This window comes from Pinus tabuliformis, chromosome 6 (genome assembly GCF_031772625.1).
Source record: "Pinus tabuliformis cultivar Carrire ecotype Pingquan chromosome 6, CPIR1, whole genome shotgun sequence".
Taxonomy (NCBI): domain Eukaryota; kingdom Viridiplantae; phylum Streptophyta; class Pinopsida; order Pinales; family Pinaceae; genus Pinus; species Pinus tabuliformis.
Genome location: NC_142292.1, coordinates 741,719,898 through 741,741,450, shown reverse-complemented (window position 1 = coordinate 741,741,450; position 21,553 = coordinate 741,719,898).

The following is a 21,553-nucleotide window of genomic DNA, read 5'->3' as shown; positions in this document are numbered from 1 at the left end:
CCAGGATTTTGTTGGATGATTCAGCAAGTCCATTACCTTCAAGGTAATAGGTTGTGGAGTGGCCAAGGGTGATGTGGTACCAATTACAGAAGTCTATCATTCTTTTGGATTTAAAGGCAGCTGCATTATCAATAATGAGCTTCTGGGGACATCTTAATCTTGACAGGATATTACTCTCTAGAAAGGAGATTATGACAGTGTTTGTGGCTTGCCTAGAAGGTATGCCCTCTATCCATTTGATAAAATAGTTTGCGGATGTCAGAATCCACTTGTGATGAGATGAGGAGGCTCGGTGTATTTCTCCAATGAAGTCTAACCACCATTGTTGAAATGACATTTTAGTGGAAATTGGCTTAAGTGGCAAGGGTAAAAGTTTTCTCTTTTCCTCAAAAATCTGGCATTTATGACGGGAGGTCACATGTTTTTTAACATTTGCAAACAAAGTAGGCCAATAGAAACCAACCCTCAGAATTTTGTAGGCAGTACTCTTCCATTACAAGTGTCTCCACAATCCCCTGCATGAAACTCTTGTAAAATCTTGTCAAATTCATCTTTCAATAAACAGGTTAAGAGAATACCACTATTGTCCTTCCAAAACAATGCATTATCTACAATACAATATCTTAATGACTTCATTTTTAAGAATATAGCTTTAGTTCTTGTCAATCCAGGAGGAGCTTGTAGGTTTAGTAATACAAATGTAATATCTGCATACCATGGTGAATTAGTAAAACGTTCACTGATATGTGGAGTCATCATCTCCTCCTGATCATCAAGGGCACTAACGAAGTTGATATCAAGGGCCTGACAGTTCAATTCAGCCATGAGTTTGGCTAAACCTTGGCCTTTGATAAGCTTAGTTGGCTTTATCTCTATGTCATATTCCAATATTGTGGCAATCCATTTGCCTCTTTTTCCTTCAGGCCCATTTTGAGTCAAAATGTCCTTAACTACAGAGTTTGGAACATAAGCAATAATGTGAGAGTACAAAAGGTACACTCTGAAGTCTTTGATTGCTTTAACTAAAGCTAATGCTTGTTTTTCCATGATATTGTATTTAAGTGAGGCATCTCTTAAGGATTTACTAAATAATGTTATTTTTTGTTCATATCCTTGGTTGTTATTTTGCAGCAAGACTGCTACAATCGTGTGTTCTGAAGCAAAAGAAAAAATAATAAAATATTTGTTAAAGTCAGGGCTTATTAGGACTGGAATTTTGGTTAAAGCTTCCTTAATAGATTTAAAAGATTGTTTGGCCTCCACTGTCCATTTAATTGTTGAGTCCTTTCTTAGCATGTTATTTAACTCCCTAATTAATTCTGCTAGATTTGAGATGAATCTCCTAAGAAAATTAATCTTGCCTAGAAATGATTGTAGCTCTTTAATGTTTCGGGGATGGGAAATGGTAAAAATGGCTTCTATTTTAGCAGGTTCTATCCTAATTCCATCTTTAGATATGATGTGTCCCAATAGCTTTCCCTCTTCTAGACTGAAAAGTGTCTTTTTAGGATTTAAAGAAATCCCAAATTTCCTGCATTTGATGAATACTTTCCTTAAGTGATCCAGGTGTTGATTGCCAAATTTGGAGAAGACAGTAATATCATCTTGGTATACTACTAGGAGATCATGGAATTCCTTTGCAAAGGCTATATCCATAGTTCTCTGAAATGTGGCACCTTCATTCATTAGTCCAAAGGGCATCTTCAAATACATGAAGGTACCCCAAGGAGTTGCAAATGCAGTTTTGGCTTCGTCCTCAGGTTGAACTAAGATCTGGTTATAACCGGAGAATCCATCTAACAGTGAAATCCTAGATGAGCCTACTACCCTTTGCAATATATGGTCCATCTTCGATAGAGGACAGTTATATTTTAAAGAGACATTGTTTAAGTTTCTAAAATCTACACAAAGTCTAATTTCACCTGTCTTTTTCCTAGTTGTAACTAAGTTTGAAATCCAGTGAGAGTATTTAATAAGGGCTATTATTTCGGCATCAAACATTCTTTTAACTTATTTCTCTATGGATGGCATAAGAACTGGGTTTATCCTCCTAATTTTCTGTTTGAAAGGTTTATGATCTTCTTTTAGAGGTATTTTCTGTTGGATTATGCTGGTGTCATAATATTTTAAGTCTTCATAACTCTAGGCAAATACGTCCTGGAACTCTTTAAACATATTAATATATTTTACCTTTTCCTCTGGAGGTAAGGCTTTGGATATCTTAATGAGTTTTGGTTTGTCCTTAGTCCCTATGTTAACCTCTTCTATGTTTGCTCTTAGGGATTCCATTTTTGGTTTCCTAGCTACATCATTAGAGTCAAATAAGTCCTCTAAAGGGACTAATCCCTTGGGCAAAAAATTGTTCTTCAAATTAAGAATGTCTGGATCATCATCCAGTATTTCATATATCTCGACATTTTCTAAACTATCTATTTCTACTCTAGAAAATTTAGTTGGTTTAGCTACATCTAAAATATTTACATCTATGCTACTTTCTATATCATTGTCCATTGTGCAGTCAATATCTATCTCGCAATTTTGAAACTCACCTTCATTGTTCATGAAATCGTAGATCTGAGAATCCTGGGAGAAAATCTGCCAATACTTCAAGTTGTCTGGTATAACAGGCCTATGTATGACTTCTGTGATGTACTGGTGGTTTAGTTGAAATTTAAATTTACAGGTACTAGCAAAGGTGGATAGACTGTGGGCCTACATGTTTTGTTTTCTAGGAATTGCAGCAAATTTTGATTCTAGGAGGTCTTTGATCAAGTCTAAAACAGTATCCCTATATCGGCCAAGCCTAGGGTTGTTGACAAAGTATTCACCACTAATCTATTTAATAATCAGCTCTGAGTCTCCTAGGATGGAAACTCTTTTGGCTCCCAATTTCCTAACCAATTGTAACTTGAGAATTAGGGCTTCATATTTGGCCATGTTATTGGTACATTTGAAGTTCAATATGAAAGCATGTCCCTTAGCATGATTATTCTCCATATTATGGATCCACACTCCTACACCAGCTCCTAACCTATTGATTGACCCATCAAAGTATAGATGCCATAGTGATTCATGGAATATGTTCTCACTGTCAGTTGTTCGGTATTTTAGGTCTTTGCTTGTGATTTCCTTTTTTATCATTTTCTGCATTGTATAATATACAGGAGTCCATATCTAAATGCATGGAGTATATGGGAAAGTTTTGTGGCTTTTCCTCACTACTGACCATGTATTCCATCAAGTTTTCTCTATATAATTTTCTCGATTGGCCAAAAATAGATATGGTGGCATAAGACATATCCAACTATAAGGATGCAGTTTTTCTCCCCATGAGTGAGATAGCAGCATTCCATATTTCGGTGGGATATTTGAAACTAAAATGTCCATTAGAATGCTCTTTGCAAGGCACTGGACAAGAGTCACACATAAGTCCTTGATTAGACCAAGGCATTTAACCTAGCTGGAGTCAAAACAAAACAAATCCTTATAAGGCCTGGTAATGTCTAGGTTCAGTCTTTCCATTATTGCCTTTGTCATCAGATTGTGGGATGCCCCTAAGTCCAACATAGCGTTATGCAAAATTTTATCATGTATGTTTAGGCTGATGTAAAAAGGAGGTACTCCCCCTTGCTGATGAATACCATTGGCCTCAGGGCCAAACAATAATTTAGGATAGTCATCATTCAAATTAACAAAATCCTCTCCCTCTCATATGTTCAAGATCTCAATTATTTGTGACCTATACGATTCATTCTTTGCTAGTTTGGTCAAAGGAACTTATATCTTTAATTTTGCTATTTCATTTTTTATGTTGAAAGGGAGCTGTGTTTTGTTTGCTTGATTTAGATCTTCCTTAATGTGTGTAGTTTGTGTGTCCTTATTTCGTTTCTTAGTAGTAGGCATTTCAGTCTGTGTTTCTACTATTTTTCCTTGATTTCTCTTATTTTGATTGTTTTCAGTTATTGTCTCTGTTTGGGTTTCAGTGGAGGTTATATCTACAATCCTATGGGTTGAAGTATCCAGTGTTCCCCTAGGGAGGATTTGCAACACTTTATTAACTAGAGCTTCTTTTATTATCTTAGTCTGGGTTTGGATGGACATTTTAATGGGACTCTCATTATTCTTCTTACTTCTAAAGCTATATTGTTTTTGTACATCATATATAGCTAACTCATATCCATGTTTAAAATCAAAAGATTCACCAGATTCTAACTGCAACTGCTACAACATATATAACTCCTTTTCTTCTTGAGTAAGAAAACAAGTGTCTTCCTCTTTGGTTTCCAGTAAGTTAATCTGGGTATCATCCTATGCTTCTTGGTTCTGTGAATCCTCAATATAGTTCTCTTGGAAGGGGGGCCTAATCTGTTGGTCTAGTGTAGCATTCTTTCCAAGAATAGGGTTCTTCCTAAAATTTGCGTTTCTTATTGGGGGTTGTTTTTGTTGATTCTCCCATTGATTTTCCTCTCCATGTTTTTTAACCTATCCATAATTATTTCTAAACTCTTAACTAAAACATATACTTTTCCATATGAAGTGGAAGCTTCCTCTTTAAATATAGCTTTATTTTCATTCCTCATTCATGCTTTCTTAGCTAATAGGTTGGCCTCTACACTAACAACATTGCTCTGCATTTGATCAAGTGTTTCAGGGTTTCTTTCCCTTAGCTAGTATGACATGTCAGCATCAAAATCATCAGGGAACTTAATTAATGCTAGGTCAGGTGGAGGCTTAATGTTGGTTTGAATTGCATTGTAGCTATTATTTAACCTATTGCAATAGTCCTAAACTAACTCATTAGGAGCTCTTTTAATATTGTCATATTCAGAAAGTATTTGCAGTGGGTTTTTCTTTCTCTCCCATCTTTCAATGAATAACCTATCAAAATTGGCTAAGTCTATAATATGGATGGCAGGAAAGGCTTTGAACCATTTCTTGACATCACCAGTTAAAGTTTGGTCAAAGAACCTCATTTGTACATCTGCTTCATCTACTTCATGCAACTCGAAAAAGTCAGACATCTTGTTTACATGCTACTAGGCAGTGTAATGACCAGTTGCATCAAACAGGGAAATCTTACTCTAATGATTTGTAGGCATGGGATTGAGTTGTGCAGGTAAAATAAGAGGAGCATATTAGTTTGTCATTGCTGTAATTCTGGTTTGACTAGGGGGTAAAGTTGTGGTGCTCGAGGAAGGGCTTGAAACTAATGGAGGCGAGCTAAATGATGATGAAGATGGTTGATTAATAACTGGTTTAGGTGATTGGATTGTGTTAGATACAATTGGTGAAGTTGCGGTAAAGTAAGGTCTATTTACAGTGAGTGAAGACTGTGCAGAAATTTCATAGGTAGCAGAAGTAAGGGCAGCTAGCTCAATAGATTGCTGAAGGTAAGCACTATCTATATTGCTAATCAACGTAGAGGTCAAAGCTTCTAACTTGTCAAAAAAATCCAAGACAAATTTATCTAAATCTGGATGGATAACACCTTTTGATTCAATGAGTTGACTAAACTCAGGGTCTAAGATTGTTTCATGGATGGCATTTTCAGATTTAGTTCTAAATAATGAGAAGTAAAATGACAAATCAAAAGGGATTTCCTCGAAAGTTGACAACTTCTCAGGGAGTGAATTGGCTCTGGTTAGCTAGCTACTACTTGCTTGAGTTTGTTGGTTTTTTGGTTTTCTCATAATTCTTTCTGGGTCATCGACTATAGTTGCAGGGTTTGGATCTGGGTTTGCCTTGGTATAGTGAATCTTCTTAGGAGCCAGAATTTTAAGTTTTTGAAGTGTTTTTTTGAAATTTTTGAAAATTTACTTCAGATAATGACCTTAAGGGGCTCAAGATTAAATCTAATGTTTCCTTAAAGTTTTATGGGACAGAGGATCAAAGTCCCCAGTATGGTCACCATAAATGTTATCACTCTAATTTTTCTTTTGAAGTATGAAGAAAGAAAAACCAGAGGTAACCACAAACCAATTTTGGAGATCAGGACCTAGCCTTCCTGATGCTCAAAGAGGGCTCTCTCTTTAAGATTTAACTTTGTTTTAGTTAAGATTATTTTAGGCTAGTTATTGCTTGCACTTGGGTTTTTTTTTGAAAATTTGGTGGTGGGATCACTTTACTTAGATGGACAGAGGATTGGCTTATACCATTGGGCTATGGAGTTGAATGTCTGACAAACAAGACTAGATTTAGTTCTAAAAACAGGGTCTGCGGGGCAAGATAGATTAGTTACTGCAGATTTCAGAGGCTAAATGGTGAATGGCTTCAAATTGGATCTAGGGATCAATTAAGGGTTCCCTAGGCCAGACTTCGGAAGAAATGAAAGAAGTCAATCGGGATGGGAGAGAAATTAAGGGTTCTCAAATACAGGTATCAGAAGAAAAGATGTAAATAAATTATTGTTCAAAACAGAGTGTAACTAAACAAATTTGAATGATATTTCCAGTTAATTCAATTAGATTTTAGAACACATTTAAGATTATGAAAACACAAAAGAAAGGTAACATAATCACACAAAGAAAGTACTTCACTACAAATGGCTCATCTCATGAATCCTGTAGCGAAATTCTTTTATTACTTTCTCCAGTCCATTGACTTGAAAATAGTACAATCACCCTTAGGTTCAAGATCATATTAACTCTACAAATGTAAAATAATCCCCACAATACTTCGAATTTTGAAGTATTTATACAAAATTTTATTTAAAAAATATGTCAAACTAATTTGAGATCTAATCTAGGAAGAGGAAAATATCTCTTTGCAAGAAGATAGAGACAACTATTGAATTCTTTCATGTTGTCCCTATTATTTTGGTTGTGCTGGCTATTATGCTTTGACTTTTAGCCTTTTATGCTGGCAAGCTGTTTGGCTTTTACGTTAGCTACTCTATTTGGATTTCATATTTCATCTGATACTCTTTCACCTTATACACTTTGACTGTGATGACCTACCTTCATCCTTTTACCATGCTCATTTACTTTTTACTGTACACTTATATTTTTATTGTGCTTTTACTACTGTAAATCACAAAGTTTTTGCCATGTTTATTCATCTAGTAACTGCATGTTGAGCATTTTCCTATATATCTCATCAGCCTCTGCATATTTGGCAAAAGTAGGCTTATTAATAAATAAGAGTTTCACCTCATGCTGGAGGTAAAACAGATTTTCAAAAGTCAGGTATAATACTCTGCTAGTTACTATACCACTCATTGATGAGGTAGTTTCCTATGTTGTGGCTACTTCTCTGATTTTCTTGTTGTAGTCCTCCTGTGTCATCAATTTATCATTTATGACTGAGGGGCTGGGTAGTCCCTTTTCTCTCAAAACCTCAAACTTGGTCATAAACCTATCAACGACTAGTTGCATGTTTTGACACTTATCCTCTAAATTTAAGATTAAATTTCTCTTAACTATGACCCTCTTGACATCCAAAATGGTACCTGTCCTGTCAGGTATGTCAAGTTATTGTAGCTCATATTTGTTCTTGGAGGTGAGGAATTGAATAATTCTTACTGCTTCCTCTAGCATTTCTCCAATCTCTTCTTTGACATTCTGGATGGCTTTTGTAGCCTGTTTGATTAAGTATATTTGCTCAAAAATGACCTGGATAGATGGACAAATATCATAGATAGAGTCAATGATATTGTCCCATAATAATTGTTTGGCCTTTCCCAAAGGCTTACTTAGTGTTAACTCTTTCTCCAGGTTTTTCACTCTCTCATTCATTCTGGTAGCCTTTTGTTGTTCTTCCTTATGCATGATCTGGGCTAACCTGTAATCTATCTCCAGGATGGTAAGTTTCTCTTTTAACTTGTTCATTTCATTGTTCTGAATGGACATTTCATCCATTGCCTTGACCAGCATGTTTGCTTCATCACCTGTGGTACCTGTCGCTATTGACGTCGTTGCTGATGTATTTGTTGTTGCTACTTGAAGTGAAGTGGCCATTAGACCAGTGGGAGCTAATGTCATTGCCAATGTGGAAGGCACAACGATGATCACTGTAGGAATGGCAGTTGGAGGAGCACTGTCTAGACTAGCTTGTTTGATCTGGATCAAGCTATCTAGTTCCTTTTCCATTCACTTCAACTAGTCATTGATTTGCAGCACTAAGTCCATCATTTCTTCATGATTTGTTTGGCTTTCTAGGACTTATTTTGTTTGAGGGTGTTGTGACTGAGGAAACTTGAGTTGTCTCTTAAGGGCTGCAATGTCTGCATTTTTCTTCTTAATTAACTGTTCAACAACCTTGATGTCCTTTGGGTCATGGCCCAGCTCAATGATCAGGTCTTCTAAGGATTTGATCCTTGTGTCTTTGGTGCTAGAAGATTATTTTTCCAGTTTGTACTGAGTTGTCACATTGTCTAATGAGTCCTTGAGCTTGAATGCTACCATTGCTTTTTCTGTGAGCGTGGAGTAGATCATCTCTCTAGCCTGCTTATGAAATTATATTTGATCTATGGGATTCACATCCTTGGCAAAGACCTCAAAGTTGCTCTTCTTGTAGTCTATTGTGGTTTTAGGCTACGGTACAGTAGGTTGAAGGAAAGACACCTAAATCTTTCCTTCTTTGATGTTAAAAGATGACATCAATCTATTTTGATTTGGTGCTGTCATATGCATGTACTTGGCATAAGTGTCTGGCTTGAGCTTTTCATTCATCATTTTAATCTCCTTGAATCTTTCCTTGATATCTACTTCCTTGTCAGCTGGTCTGACAAAAGAAGACACCTCCACACTCTTCTGTCTCTATATAATTTGGGTGTTTGAAGAAGAGGATTGTTGTGTTTCTACTGATGCAACAGTCTCAATTGTTTTTCTACTCCTTTGTCCCATTGCATCAGTATTAATCATTTCTGTTGATGCAATGTTTTCCTCCTGTTTAGACACAGGAGTCAATTTGGTCCTTTTTCTTAGTTGGAACTGCTAATTAGTGGTCTGCATGGTAGAGCTTTATGCTTCCTCGTTTCTTTTGGGATTCTTCTCCTCATTGATAGGAGTCTAAATGATGGGAGGGATATTCATTGGCTCTTCAAACTCTGGGACTTGCAAGAAAGATCTTTGGTCAAATTGTTTCTCCAAGTCAATAATGGTGTTCTTCACATCCACCACCGTGTTTTCCATATCTATCAATGTGTTCTCTACCCATTTTGAGTGATAAGCATACTATTCAATGTCAGGTCTTGGGTGGTGGATGTAAGGTCCTAGCTTGATCTTTTGCCTGAGTTTGTTTATAACCCCATGAGGGTCATAATGCCAGACGAAACTATTATTGACTTTAAATCCCTGGAGTACCTTATCAGCTTTAGGCCCAACCTCTCTGTTGTTGCAGATGAAAGGGCCCATTTGGTTTTTCATTTTAAACTGTGTCTTCTTCCTAGTAGCTAGGAATTTGACCTCATATGCAGTTATCATTTGCCTGAAGTATTCTAAGGCAAATATTGTCATTGGGAGATAATTAGGTAATTTGTATGGGGGTAACTCACCGCCATAGATCCTAATTTAAGTATGATTCTGGTAGAGGTACTAGTCTCCTACTCTATTGTTCTTTTCCAGTTGCAATACCCTCTTGATCTCAATACTGATTCTAGGTTGAGTGCTAGAAGTCAACATGTTTATGACAGGGTGAACAAAACAATCTATGAAGTCCTTATATGTGAATGTTGTGTTATACCACTGAACTGAGGGTGTCCAATATATGACTGATCCTTCCTTTCCCCTGGTATCTATTTTCTAAATCTTCACTGGGAACTTATCTATTTGATAATATAGGAACATATGGAACAAAACTGAAGAGTATTTGAAGACTCTTTCAGTGGGTAATTGTCACACGGAATCAGTCAATAGTGCGGACACAACCGACCTTCCTAGAAGTCTAAGACATTCTAATGACAAACAAAACAAACTAGAGCTATCCTTCTCTAAACATGCATTATGATATGAGAAATCAAGTGTTTTGTTCTTACCTTTGTCCAAACGTTGTTGTAGAAGTCCAAGCTTTGTTGATCTGGATGAGCTCCTCCTTTTCTCCAAAACCTGCAATCACCAACAGTCAAACCATTAAATAGCACCTGATTATAACATAAAACAAAGCATATTCAACATATAGACCAAGGAGTACATGAAATCACTCATAAACAACAAGTTATTGAGAAGAATGAACTAATTTTCATTAAAGGTAATCAAAAGGAACCATTACAACTTGAGCCTTGGTGTTGTGCAAGCTCCTTCCAGGGTCCACAAGAGTTCTCCTTTACTTTGACAAAGCTCACCCACTTCCAAATAGAACAAGCAAAGATGGCAATCTCTCCTCACAAGCTTCTAAATGGGAGTCCTAATTCCTGCAGCATTTACCCTTAGAAATGTATAGCTTTCAACCTCTCCTCCTTCTGGCCCAATGCCTGTATTTATAGTGCTCAAGAGGAAGTTAATCAGGTCCACCATCAATGGGATAATCCCCTCTTTGGATGGGATAGCTCCCCTATTGATGGGATAAGTTCCTCTTTGGTAGGAGTGCATGAACCATCTGGAGGCGCTCAATACACGTCGAACAACCTTCTAGAATTCTCTAGAAATGACCACAAGTGACTTTTTAAAGATGAAACTTGCGCATTTTAACCTTTTTAGGGGGACGCACCTGCCCCTTTACATACAGAGCGTCCAAAGACGCAGCTTTTGTGAACAATGGGTGCGTCCCCGCAGGTAAGGTTGAGAGAACCTGCGTCCCCAGAGATAAATACATTTAGAAAGACTTTCTCTCTTTTTTGGAGTTTGACATGGAGAGCAGAGGCATAAGACTTGCCTAAGAGGGTAGCATGACTGTTGATAGAGTCATCCTAACTGTAAATAGTCATGGTGACATTTTTTAGTGTAACAGATTGCCCCCTAAAGTGCGAAGCCTGAAGTAGATTAGGGTTTTGTATTATCTAGGAAGGGTGAAGCGCTTTATCATTTCAAGGATTATCTCGTGAAGAGCCTGGTCAGAACCTGCAATTTTCAACACAAAATACATGTATAAGATTATATCATCACTGAGGTAGGCATTCCCATACTCAGATTAAAACTTTAACTAACAGACTAACTACTCTGATACAGGAATGATCTTGCAATACATCATAATCATAGACTTTTGTAGACACAGTATGGGCGCAGCCATCTGTTTATGATTAGTCTACTTAGATAATGAATACAAAACTCCTCGCAGCCTGGATGGTGGAAACTAGATCCGGGGTCTTCATTTCTACTTCTCGAATTGGTACGATTCTAGCCATGCGAATAAATGAGTTGATGTCGAACATGGTAGAAACCACTTGATTACCAGTCAATGATGTAAACTGTTTAACAAGCGTGAGAGATACCACCAGTAATGTCAACGGTTCTCAAAGTACCCAGTACAATCCATGAGATGTGAATGAATGAGTTGATGTCGAACATTTCATGGAATCCTTTGATCGAAAGTCAATGATGTAAACTGACGTCAAAGGCGAGAAACCTGCCATTGATGCATGCAGACTTCAAGGTACTGACGATTTCTAAGCCATCTTTCTAGATAATGTGCTGATGTCGATAGAAAGTGACCCGTTGCAGGCAAGCCCACAACACGAAATCATTGTTCAAGTTGAAGAAATGTTGCTGTAAGGACTGACTCAGGGATGGTCAAATGGATGACAAGTATTTTGCAGATGAAAGTTTTGCTTGCAGACCTCTTGAACACATAACGACACGACGGATGGTTTGGTGCTAAATAACTCAAAGTTAATCCCCGGAACCCAGCTGAAGACTTTCAAAGTGGTTTGGTCAACTGTGAGGTAAAGGATTTCCCAACCCAGGTGAATGAAAAGTGTCGTGTTCAAGAGTGGTAATAAAGTTTCTTCTGAGACAAAAGGTAACAAATAGGCTCATTCTTCTCTCTTTTCCCCCACCATTTCTGGCAAGTACCTCTTTATTTTTAACAAGCTTGAGGAGGATAACATATGCTTGATTATAAGCTCATTCTTCGGATGAGTCCAACCTAGTTTTGATTCGAACCCTAGGAAGGAGTGGTTCGTTCCTGTTTGTAATTGAACAGGTCCTTTACTGTGAAATGTTTAACGAGCCCAGTATAGGAGAAACTCGGCGTTTTTCAATTTTAGAGAGTCTGAAAAACTTAAGAAGACTCCAAGTTGAACTTTTTCGTAGATTTGTGTCCCTCAAGCCCGAAAAAGTATAAAATAATACCTGGGGGAACCGCTTGATCTTGCGACCAAGGAGTACTTTCATAATTAGTGCCACTGACCTGAAAAGTAAAAAGCGATCAAGGACACGTCGTTTTATTTCCGTATCGAGTTTGAAATGACAAAAACCCGGCAATCTTTTCCTGATTTTACGGTCAGAAAAGGGCTATAAGGGGACCGTCTTTTAATTCCGTTTTAACGAGTGTAAAAGAAACGCTCGGCAATCTTTTCATTTTTTAGGAGTCAGAAAAGGGCTTAAAAGATGACTCTGATATTTTGGTTCGTGAAAAATGACAATTTTCCCTCTAAGTCCCTTTGTCCTGCACAAAAGCAACACATTACTCATACCTGTTTAAGATAGGCAAAAATACATCGAAAAACATCTTTCCATGGTGAAAAATGAACAAATTCATCCAAAAAACCTATAAAAAGACTTTTTACCACGTCATTTTACCATTTTACTGTTGAGGTTGAAAAAAGGGCTTTTGGCAAGAAACTTCCCGTGGTCGCTGCGGAAAATCGACCGTCAGATTCGAACGCCGTCTCTTCCAGGTATTTTACAACATCCTACTCTTCAATTTCATCCGATTAAAGTTGATTTTTAGGTTTTAGTTTTGTTTTTTGGGGGGGTTTAGGTTTCAAAATGCGCCCCTCGGTGGACGCAGGTGCCCTTCGGGTGACCTGCGTCCCCCGACTTTTTCCTATACAGGAAAATGGTCGGGGGACGCAGCCCACCTTCAGGCCAGCTGCGTCCGGATGCCCTGTGTTGTAAACGCGGGGTGCGTCCTCCGTGAAAGGCAGATTTGAAAACCCCAATCTCCTCAAATAACCATTCAAATTTCCCCAAATTAGTTCTAATCATTGTTTCTTGGTGTGTAGGGCACTCACCATGTTGGATTGGAGAGAAAGAGAGCACGAGGACGTTGATTTAGCTGCAATTGAACATCAACCTTCCATTGATGCCCTAAAAGAATGCGGGCTATATAAATACTGGGCCATACCTGGCATGAGGGCTCAGGTAAGATTCTTAGAATGGCTGGTTGAGAGATGGAACGTTCAAGAGCAATGCTTTTACATAGGAGGGCACCAGCTCGAGATAGAGCCCTCTGATGTATACTTTCTCACTGGCTTGCCAAATAGAGGCGAGCAACTCAATCTAGCCGGGACTAGGCCGGGTGGCCAATCCCTTGTTAGTCTTCGGGAAGGCATGAACTCAAAGTTATAGCGTTCACGGTTACCAGAATTTGCGGCGCAGCCGCTTTACACATTGCTTCCAGGTCCCAAATGCGGATGGCAATTGACTATTACCAAGGCACCATTTTCAACTGGTGTGATGCTGTGTCGGCTAATGTGAAGAGCCAACTGACTAAGGCAAAGAACGGACGACTGAAAACTTTTGGATATGGGCCTTTGGTCGTGAGCTTTGCCTTAGAGAGAGTTCCGATGCTGATCCCTCAGCAACTCACTGTTGATATCTTGGGTCCTTGGGAGCCAAAGCTGGTACGATGGGTTGCGGTGATGGCCCGGCATCCTGACGAGGGCGCGGTAGTTGTTCGATTTTCTGATAGTTACTTTCACTGGTTAGAGGACCAGGTTTTCTTGATCAAGGACTTTCCGTATGCCGGAGTAGATTTTCGAGGTGATCCAGACATGGTTCTTCCACAGGGAGAACAATGGGACGACAGAGGTACTTTATTTTTCACAAGTTTTCAAATTATGTATTTTTTTGTTTTTTATATATATCGTCTCAAAAATGACAGTAAAATTTTCAAAATGCAGATGTTGGTCCACAGCGCCCAGCCAACCTCCGGCCTTTTGAGAGGAGACATCCAGTTGCACCGGTACAGGCCCCACAGGACGCGTCTGCAGAGGTACTAGCTGAGTTGGAGCATGATCTAGAGCGTCTGACGACGGATATGCCTGAGACTACTATGGATGATATTCCTATCAGACTACAGCGCTATGTAGTCGCAGTCCCTGGACCGTTTAGGAGATTTTTGCGTAAGGTAGCCCGTGCAGTGGTGTCGTATAGGGAGCACCACCAGTGACTGGCTAGTCACTTTGTAGACACATGTGACATTTTTGACTTTTTGTACTTTATCGTTTTTGCCGATCATAAGGTGTTTTTCAACCTATGATCGAAGACGATGTATATTTTTTGACACACTCCTATCTATATATATATCACTATTACCGGCTTATCTTGTTTAACATGTGTGATGAAATGTTTTTTAAATTTACTTGCATGATTATCGTAAATGTCTGTCCAACACTCGAGAAGCAATTGCATCTGCTAATGTATTTAAAGACCTTGGAATATGCTGATATTCAATGTAATCAAATTCACGTTCCAAGAGACGTACTCTCAAAAACAACCTTAATAACACAGGATTCCTAATGGTATAAACTCTATTAAGCTGTAATACAACAAGTTCAGAATCTAACCTCACTATCAAACGTCGAATTCCAAATGAAATAGATTCGGATAATAATTCAACCACTGCACTGTATTCTGCAATGTTGTTCGTTGTTTGACCGAGGCTTACCCCATGCATAGAAACTAACTCGTCAGAGGGCGAATAGATAACCCAAGCTGCGGAAGAGATATTCCGTGTACTACGACAAGCACCATCAGCGAATCCAATGTATGTTTGGAGAGGCGTCGACATCTGCAATATCAAGAGAAAAACCAAGATAAGCCAGAATAACGACGAAAAACACACTCGCTAAGCTAAGCACACTGACTAACTAACAAACATACTAGCTAGAAAGAAAACCTAACCTAACTAAAACTTCTCCATACCCACCATTTAGGCATAATACCTCTTTAGGTAAAGTCCATTTCTGGGTTTACCCAAAGAGTTCCCATCAAAATCTACCAGCTCATAAGCCCCTTTTGCTAGCTTTCGCTTTACAATATAGGGTCCATGCCACATAGGAACGAATTTTCCAGCACCTAGCTTATCGTTAGCTTGATCATATAAAAGCACTAGGTCTCCCTCCGAAAAACTTCGAGGGGTCACATTTCTATCATACTGAGCTTTCATTCGTTTTGCGTGAGTCTCGATTGCCAATGTAGCGTCACGTCGAGTCTCATCTAATTTAGCTAAGTACAATAAACGTTTTTCCTCTTCGGAAGTAGCTGGGAGTAATTCGACAGCCATTTGAAGTGATGGGATTTCGCATTCAATGGGTAACACAGCTTCCAAGCCATAAACTAGCTGGAAAGGAGTGAACCCTGTTGAAGTTTTCACTGAGGTTCGGTATGCCCATAGCGCCGAAAATAACATGTTGTGCCAATTCGACCGATGAATACCAATGGTTCGTCGGATCATGATAACCAGAACTTTGTTGATAGACTCAACCAAACCGTTGGCTTGCGGATAATAAGGAGTAGAGCTATCGTGGCGCAAACCAAGCTGGCTTGTAAGCTCAGTCATCATGATGTTTCGAAAATGGCTCCCATGGTCAGTAATGATTGCTTGTGGGACACCAAACCTAGTTATAATATGATTGAATACGAAAACTGCAGCTGTTTTGCCGCTTGCGTCGAATGTAGGCATCGCCTCGACCCATTTAGTGAAATAATCAACCGCGAGGATGATATACGCATGTCCCCCGGCCGAGTGAGGGTTACAAGTAATAAAGTCGATACCCCATTTGGCGAATGGACCAACGGCAATTATAGGGTGGAGAGGAGCAGGTGGTGCGCGCATCTTTCGATCAAACACTTGGCAGTTGTGGCACTTCCGGACTGCAATGATACAATCTTTAAACATAGATGGCAAGAAGTAACCAGCGCGCAACACCTTCTGAGTTGTGGCATACCCAGACATATAACCGCCACATGCTCCAGAGTGAAAATCATTCAAAACCCTCTCAGCCTCTTCGTGAGTTAAACAACGTCGAAAAACTAAGTCTGCCCCTCGGCGATAAAGTGTATCTCCAATAATTTTGTATTGCTGGGATTGAAACCGAATTTTTCGACGTTCCGCCTTTGAAGCTTCAGGCCGAAAGGTTTGGGTTTGGAGATAGATGATTATATCCCCGTACCACGGATCTAAAGTACTGATAAGAAACAAAGATTCGTCCGCAATGGACTCCTCTGCCACAGTCTCTGTGTCAGTACGCGGGAAATCACACATCAATTCCGCAAAAACTAAGGATTTCTTAGACTTGGACTTTTCGAACTCCAAGTCGAACTCTTGCAGGATAACGATCCATTTAGAGTACTTGCCCCCTAGCAGTTGTTTTGTCAAATGTAAATCATAGGGTTGCAATCCGAAATAACTATAGTTTTACGGAGAAGAATGTAGTGACGAAAACGCTGGACAGCTTGAACGGCTGCCAGGGCCAATTTCTCCACATGCGAATATTTTAGCTCAGTGGGATTTAAGGTCCTACTGAGATAATATATCACATGCTCTGCTCCGAATTCATCTTCTTGAACTAACACCATTCCAATGGTGGAATGCGAAGCTGCGAGGTATAAGAAGTAGTCCTGGTTGTAGTTGGGAGGATGCAACAACGGTGCATGGGTCAACGCGTGTTTAAGTGCATCAAAAGATTGTTGGGCAATCTCGTCCCAAAAGAATTGAACGTTCTGTTTCAACAACCGTGTAAAACCTTTAGTGACCTCGGCGTAGTTTGGGATGAATCGGCGTAAAAAGTTCGCTTTCCCTTGCAAACTTTGGAGTTGGTGCAAACTCGAAGGAGGAGGCAATTTGATGATAGCTTCGACTTTCGAGGGATTGATGCGAATGCCGGCTTTTGAAACAACAAATCCCAGCAATCGACCTGTTTCTATACAGAAAACACACTTGTGGGGATTCAACCGAATTCGATAATGCCTACACCTCATAAAGATTGCTCGTAAGTGGACAAGGTGTTCAGCTCGATGGAATGAATGAGCAGGCAAATCATCGAGATACGGTTGCACAATGTGCTTGATGTCATGAAATGCGTAAGACATTGCCCGTTGAAAAGTGGCCCCGACATTCTTAAGCCCAAAAGGTAATTTGCAATAAGCAAATGTCCCCCATGTACAAATGAATGCCGTTTTGGTTGGTCGGCAGGTAGAATATTGATTTGATTATAGCCCGAAAAACCATCCATGAAGGAAAACATTTCACTTCCGGCACAATCATCAATAATTTGATCGATATAAGGTGTAGGATAGTTGTCTTTTGGACAAGCTCGATTGATATCCCTATAGTCGATGCAGATTCTTATTGTTCCTTGTTTCTTGTTGACCGGAACAATATTCGATACCCAATCGGTTAACGGGATCGGATAAATGAAACCTGCTTTCAACAGCTTTTCGACTTCTGCTTTAATGGCAGCCGCTTTTCGAGGGTGAATCTGACGCAACCGTTGTCGGACGGGTTTAGCATCCGGGTAGGTCTTTATTTCATGAACAACAATGGTAGGATCGATTCCCGGCATTTCCTCGTAAGACCAGGCAAACACATCGCGGAATTCTTGGAATAGGGCCTTGTAAGTTTGGATTTCATCTTCTGTACATGCGGCACCTATATGAATGTTCTCCTCAATTCCGGGCTTCACTGAAATATCAATGGGAATAGTACGAGAAATATTCCCTAAGTTCAACTCTGAATCAGAATGTTTCGTTGGATCCTGAGCGTCTTTGACATATTTAGCGGTAAAGATAGATGAAAAATCATTTTCAAATGCATCGTCCTTAGGTAAAAATGAAGATCTGTGATGGAGATCCTCCCATGGTAGATCGTCTACACTTAGGATTTCGCGAAGTTGTTCGTCAGATGACACGACTTCGGGAAACACTATCCGTTCTAAGGTTGAGGTGAAAAGTGATTCTTCACTGACCACATTCATTTGGTCGATCTCGGTTGAATGAGAGTCAGTAAAAGACATGAGAGTTTCATAAGCAATTTCATATGGACTCAAAGGCATAGCATCACCAAATGAGTCTATCTCAGAGTCAGATGGGACAATCCAAGGATCATCATAAATAATGTTTTCTGATGTAATCATATGAATTGTTGCAAATGAAGGTTCTACGCTGAGTGGAGGGAGAGGAAAAGTTCCCAGTAAACCGGAATCCTTAACTAAACCTACACCAACGTCCCTATAAGGGATTGTCGTCTTACCGACATGCTGGATACTCTCTGAAGAGGCTGGGTCGGATGAAAAGTATGTCAGCTGATCAATAGTCACGATCTAACCGTTATGTGGAAACTTAATTACTCTGAAGATCGATGAAACGACCGCCGTCATAGCATATGACCAACTTCGACCCAAAAGAAGGTTGTAGTCTAGAGGGGCATCAACCACTTCCACATCCAGACTAACGGTTTTACCTTCTACCCCTATAGGCAATTCCTGTAGAATACCAAACGGATGGAACCCACGGCCATCAAAGGCCTTAAGGATGGTGGGGGATTGGTTCAACGAAGGAGAACCAAGGGATCTCCAACATTGAATCGACATAATACACATAGAAGCTCCCTCATCAATTACAGTCCTATGGATAGGCCTGTTTTTGATCATCACTGGAATTTGGAAAGCCATTTGATGGGGGAGACGTGGTGTACTATTTTCTAGATCGAAGATTATTAGATTCGGGTCCTGAACATCAACAGCTCCTATAGCCGACAAAAGCAATTTTCGTTGTGCTGGGCATGATTGCAGCACTTCTAACGCCGACATTGCTGAGGGTGAAACAACTAAGTCCTCAACAATGTTGTAATTCTGGGCCGCTCTCGCATGTGGATTGAAAGCAGACCTTCGAAGTACACCCTTGGCGGGCGGTTTAATTACTAAGTCCGGGTTAGGTTTTTCGATCTGTAGCAGATTGGAACCAGGAGCTGAGGTTGATGGGTTAGAGTGAGAAGATTCTGCTTCCTTACCATCAATAGGATTCTTACTACCATAATCTTGCGATCGAGTCGCAATCCTCACATGAGACATCATCAAAATGGGTTCTTCACTGGCATTTGAGGAAGAACCTATCATCTTATTCTCCTGCTCCGGAAATGGATTTTTTAACACAGCAGGAGTGGGAGAACCTTTGACTATTTTTACAACCTCGGCCCGATGAGGGCAATCTCTCGTAAAATGATCCTCTTCACAAATAAGACAAGGATATCGAGGTTTGCGCTTTTCGTCATTGGTTTCCGACTTTTCCGTTTTCTCCTTCGGAGCCTTGTCTGCTTTAGCCTTCTTCTTTCCTTTCTTCTTTCCACCGTTTTTTGATTTGGCCGTAGATGACTCTACAGCGTGAATATCGGCAGTAAGTTCAGGAGAAGACTCTCCTGTCGGGGAATCGGGCAAAGTGATAATTGGAGTAGTTGAAGCCTTGGAAGACTTCTTCTTGCTCTTTGTATTCACGATACCAATCATACCATCAGCGGCATGAGATCCCGAAGGAGCAGCAGCGATTTGATTCGACTTTGGAAGATCCGGAATTTTCTCGTGTAACGTACCCGACTGAGTGTAAACTAAGTCAAGGTATTGCGCCTGAGCAATGACTTGCTCCTCAGTAACTACTCCGGCCTTAGCTACATCTTCAGTAATCCTTGGTAATAATGATTTAACAAACCATTCAGCTAAGATTTGGTCCGGGATAAAAACTTTCACTAGCCTTCTTCGACGTCTCCACTCATGAATGTGATCAGAAATATACGTGGACGTTGATTGTTTTAGTGAAGTTAATAACTCCGTGCCGTTATCGTATCTGACCGGCAACTGAAAGTGAGTTAAGAACGAGGTAGCTAACTGGCTAAAATTATAAAAAGAGGCCCGTGGTAACTCAATGTACCACTTGGCCGCGAGACCAATGAGTGTACGCTGGAAAAGACGTAAGCGGATCGAATCATCCGAGATAGAATTTGAAGCACACCAGAGGTGGTAAGTCATCACGTGATTGGACGGATCCTCTCCAGACTTACCTTCGAACTTGGGTATATCGCTGGGCAACTTATTTGGCATTGGCGACCAGAATGAAAGATATTGAATTGGATCGTTCGTTAGGCGCGTCAAGTCTGGTAAATCCAAAGTTGCGATAAACGGTAACTGCTGGTTAGGATCTCTAAAACTCTGGGTCACAATACCGGCCCCAAGAGGAGGATATCCAGGATAACTAGGAACAGAAGTCGCATTTGGGATATTATATCCTCCTGGAAAACCAGGATTAACCAGACCGTACTGGGGTTGTTGAGGTTGGTGATAAGTGTACCCAGGATACGGTTGATACTGGTAAACCGGTTGTTGGACAGCTCGCCCAGGTTGGTACTGTCCCTGGTACAGTTGGTGAACAAATTGAGGTTGAGTAGTGACAACCGTACTTATACCACGCTGGCCTACAGGCATCTGGACTGTGGTTTGAATCGTAGATCCAGACAACGGTAAAGATGTCTGAGGAGTGGTTACAGAGACAGTAGAAACCGAAGCCGTCGATACTCCAGAAGTAAGTATGGTAGATGTGGCGGTAGTTGCAGCAGCCGTTTGAGATGGAGTACTAGGTGCAATTGGCGGCTGAGTAACTACCGAAGTTACAGAAGTTTGAACACTTGACTGGACAGGTTGCGGTTGCTGGGGTGGACCAGAAACTACGGGTTGTCCAGCTTGAGGTGCCAACTGTATACTTGACTGCAACACCTGTTGACCCTGTGACGGATCCCACACTAACATTCCAGGGTATTGACCCGTAACAGGTTGAGGATACTGAGATCCATAGCCGGATTGAGGATAGGATTGATAATTGTAAGGTGCAGTTCCCATACCTTGACCATATGATTGACCTTGAGGTGGTTGATAACCTTGACCTGAGTATTGACCTTGAGGTTGATAACCTTGAGGTAAATACGGATACTGGGGTTGACCTTGACCTTGAGGTTGGTACCCTTGAGGTTGATACCCTTGGGGTTGCCATCCTTGAGGTTGATATTGATACTGAGGTTGACCTTGGGGTACATATTGAGGCTGGGGTTGACCTTGAGGTATGTATTGCCCCATAGGAGCGTACTGACCTTGAGGTTGCCCCCCAGACACAAATGATGTACCTTGAGGTTGCCCCCCAGGCATTAACTAAGGCTACCCCCCAGGCGGTAATTGGCCACCTTGAGGTTGGGAAACGGGAACTGAACCTGACATCATGTAAATGTCTCCTACACCCAATGGTACATTACCACTGTTTCCAGCTAATAACCCATGATCAACGGGTTGAGGAGATGCCCCCGCAAAAGTACCAGAAAGAGATTGATACCTAGTGGGAACAAAAGGACCGCCATGTAAAAAAGATTCAGGACTTTGAGAAAACACGGACGACGGACCAGCCATATTGACAGGAGT